The 3,930-nt window shown below is 40.2% G+C and overlaps 1 long non-coding RNA gene across 2 annotated transcripts; it reads left to right on the forward strand.

Moving 5' to 3' along the window:
* The first annotated feature begins 403 nt into the window (after window positions 1-403).
* On the forward strand, window positions 404-3,150 carry LOC142244586 (uncharacterized). Of its 2 annotated transcripts, none has more exons than XR_012724595.1 (5): window positions 404-532; window positions 644-732; window positions 978-1,078; window positions 1,168-1,347; window positions 2,842-3,150. It is a non-coding gene; the product is annotated as an uncharacterized LOC142244586 (long non-coding RNA). The 2 variants fall into 2 exon arrangements; XR_012724596.1 differs by having other exon boundaries at window positions 2,845-3,150.
* The last annotated feature ends 780 nt before the right edge of the window (window positions 3,151-3,930 follow it).

A 3,930-nucleotide genomic window follows, 5' to 3' on the forward strand; every position in this document is an offset into this window, starting at 1 on the left:
ATATATAAGTTACAATAGACAGACTAGTACAGAGGGAAGAGGGCCCTGCTCTTGCGGGCTTACATTCTATAGGATTTTGGGGAGGAGACAGTAGGTGCGGTGTAGGTTGGGCGGCAGCTCCGCACGGTGGTGGGGCGGCAGCTCCGCACGGTGGTGGGGTGGGCATATCTATGTATCTGCCATCTATTTGTCTTTATATACTTATTATCTAAACACTTCAGCCCACACCCTACATTGCGAGTAGCGCTATTCAAGTGAATCTTATGCAGACATGAAATAACCACTATAAGATAATCTAGGCTTCATTTATCTATGGGATTTATACAGCAATTGTTTGTTCTGCTCAGTATTCAGCAGCATTTTATTAATCATCATTTTCCCATTGTCACCGTGCCAAGGAGCATGAAGAACATTGCAGACTCCTGCAGATAACAATGCCGCCTTTTCACTTGAAAGCTTTATTATTGCTATTAGAGGCCTCCAGAAATCACCATGATGAAAGGAAAAACAGGGTTATTTTCAGATGTCCAAGGTAAACTATTACACTGTAAATCGGAATCGCTGCGGAGCTTGTGAAATAGACCCACAGCAGAAGACGTGTCCCAGATGCGGGGAATAACAATGAGCTTTGTTTTTTCATCAGCCCCAGCTGAAAGGTATGCTACATTTTGGAAAAATCAAAAGAAAGTCGACATTCCCCCGACATAATAGCCCCATTATTTACTGACATGGGTAAGTAAGTGATGACTGTATAGTTGTAATTATTATATAACTAACATGGGAAAATATATTATTATACTCCAGAAAATTCTGGGATTGTTTGGGTAATGAGACGACGTTGGTTAGAGAAAGGCAAATTGCTTTGAGCTGAATCGAGTTTGGTTCAAATTTTTTAAGGGATTTGGTTTAATTAAAGTTAGAAGGGGTTAAAAAAATTAAAAAATAATACTCACATGGACAACTCCTGCGTCTTCCAGAATCTGGCATTTTCGGCATATCCTGCGCTGATTAGTCTGGAACGTCATGGAGTTGCCGAAGATTTCAAAAATTGTCCAGTGAAGACCGAAAGAGTAATCGGGCAAGTATATATTTTTGTTTTACAATATTTATTATGTCGTAGGGTTTGGAGAGACATTATAGTATTATTTATTCTGTTTCCTTATATAGCACCAACAAATTCTGTAGCACCCTGTTGGGACTCACAGTCTAAATTGTGTCTTTGGAAAGTGGAAGCAAACCCACACAAACACAGGGAGAATATAGAGACTTCTTGGAAATGTTCTCAGTAAGATTTGAACACAGGACCCTAGCACTGAAAAGCAGCAGTGCTAACCACTGAGCCACCAGGTAAAATATATGTGAGCAATTTACTTCTGATAAATTCGATGCAAATCAAAATTCCAAGTCAAATTTTCCAAAATTGTTTAATGAAAAATTTGGCAAATTCACTAATTCACTTATTACTAGAATTAATATTTGACTTTTTCTATATACAACTCCTAGGCAGACCTATGTGATTCCATAGTTAACTAAGGGCTGTTTCACACATCCAGCTTTTCGCCGGATTGCCGGATTTGGCGCACTCCAGTACAGTGTATACAGTACAATGGCAGCACGACAAGCTCCGGTCACATGCTGTCATCTGACCGGCGCATGTGACAAGGAAGTTGCCGCGCTGCCATTGTACTGTATCACACTGTACTGGAGTGTGCCGAATCCGGCAATCCGGCGAAAAGCTGGCTGTGAAAACTAGCCTTAGTAGTCCCGTCTCATAAAGTGTTAGTATAGACATGGTTAAACCTCCAGTATTAACACTGAAATTAATGTTTTATGTGTTAAAAATGATAGAGATAGAGAGATATGATAGATAGAGATAGAGAGATAGAGATAGAGATGTTAGGTTGAATGCTTAACCAGAGATCACTAGTTGCCTACTGCCTGGCCTAATTGGTGTGGACCAAGTACATGCGTAAAGAATTCACACCAGACACAGTCGGATGTGAAATCTCTTCTTGATCATAGTGAAAATGGCAGCCAAAGAGACTGAGTACAGAGCGTGCGTCTTCTGATATAGGCTAGAGGTGTACACAAGTTCAGATATGCCCATTTAGTGAGACAGTTCATGGGCTAGCCAATGGGGAGATCCGTGTAGCTGTTGATGGGCGGGTCTGACTTCAGTGCAGGAATCCATGGTGTCATCTGACCTGGGGGTTTGTCCTCTAGCGTGACCAGGGGTCCTTCCTTATATGGTGGTCTTCTTACATCTGGACATTCCTTGTATTCCAGGCAAGGTGTGCAAAACAGGAAATGGCAGCCATCTTTATATGTGTCATGTGTATGATCTGAAACCTGAATTATGTAAGGCAAATCGACATATTTCCCACAACCCCTTGTCAAGGGGTTAATTAAGTATTTGATGCAAAGGTCCTCCTCAACAGAGATAGATAATAGATAGATAGAGCCACACAGCTTGTACAGCTTTTTAGCCAAAGAAATAATTAAATTAAGAAATGATATGGGGTTTCCCCTATTTTTGATAACCAGTGCAGGTAAAGTAGACAGCTGGAGGCTGCAGCCCCCAGCTGTGTGATTTACCTTTGCTGATTATAAAAAATAGGGGAAACCCCATATCATTGTTTAATTTAATTCCGTTTATATCTGAATCTATACCTCCTGCGCTTCACTGGCTGCTGCTTTCTCCCTCCACACTGCAGCTTTATGTGTTCGGATTGCCAGCTCAGTATAAGTATAAGCCCTCCTCAAAATATGTAGTATGTGCATGTAAAGTGTGATAGTAAAACTGATATAACATTTCAACATGTATTTACTTATATCACTAAGCAGAGAGCATGGTTAAAAAAGCAAAAATGGACTTACATGAAAAATTGGATGATGACCCTCACATCTGAAATTTTGCAAGATAATTAGCTATGTGCTTCGATACAGCAATAAGGAACGATTCTTTTACTGAAGAACTCTGGGTCCATCAAGTGATCTGCGGTCACAGCTACACAATCACATGGCTTATAACAGACAATGGAGCTGATTATCTGATTTACAGACTGCACAGCGGCAGATTTATTACATTGATTATACTAATATTAGTGTGTGAGTAAATGCTTACATATGCTGTAGCTGCCACCAACATAATATCTGATATATACACAATAAAGACTTATACAGGAATAACTTTCTGAGACTCTTCCCTTCCCATTCTCCTTTCTCTCACTTACCCTCTCTTGTTGTCGTTCTCTCTCAATCTTTCTCTTGGTCCCCCTTCATACAGCTATTTGGTAGAGTTAATACATAATTTAAGAAAAAAAATGACGTGGGGGTTCACCCAATTTTTATATCCAGTACAGGTATAGCAGCAGCTGTGGGCTGCCACCCTCAGCTGTCAGCTGTATCTTAGCTGGTTTTGAAAACTAGAGGGGATCCCTCGCTGATTTTTTAAAATTATTTGAAAAAATAATTTTAAAAAATGGTGTAGGGTCCCTCCCATATTTTTAAAACCAGCCAGGAGACAGCAGACAACTTGGGGCTGATATTATTAGGGTGGACCATGATTATTTGGACCTTCCCAGCCTAAATAGGATGCCACAGCCACCCCAGAAGTTTGGCACTGTACTCAGTCTTACCATTGCCCTGGTGCGGTGGCAAATGGAATAATATATGTGGTTGATGTCAGCTGTGAATTGACAGATGACATCAAACCCTCGTAGTAGTAATGGGTGGGCATCTAGCAGACACCTCATTACTTATCTAGCAGTTGGAAATAGAAAAATAAATGTATGTATATATGTCTGCTGTAATCCATATCAAAGTCCCACTATGTTCTTAAAAGCAAACCTGATAGACATAAAAAGAGAAAGTTAGTAAAGAAATAAAGACACGAGACTTCCTCATTTACCAATTTATTTCCTTGCAAAG

Source organism: Anomaloglossus baeobatrachus, chromosome 6 (assembly GCF_048569485.1).
Source record: "Anomaloglossus baeobatrachus isolate aAnoBae1 chromosome 6, aAnoBae1.hap1, whole genome shotgun sequence".
Classification (NCBI taxonomy): domain Eukaryota; kingdom Metazoa; phylum Chordata; class Amphibia; order Anura; family Aromobatidae; genus Anomaloglossus; species Anomaloglossus baeobatrachus.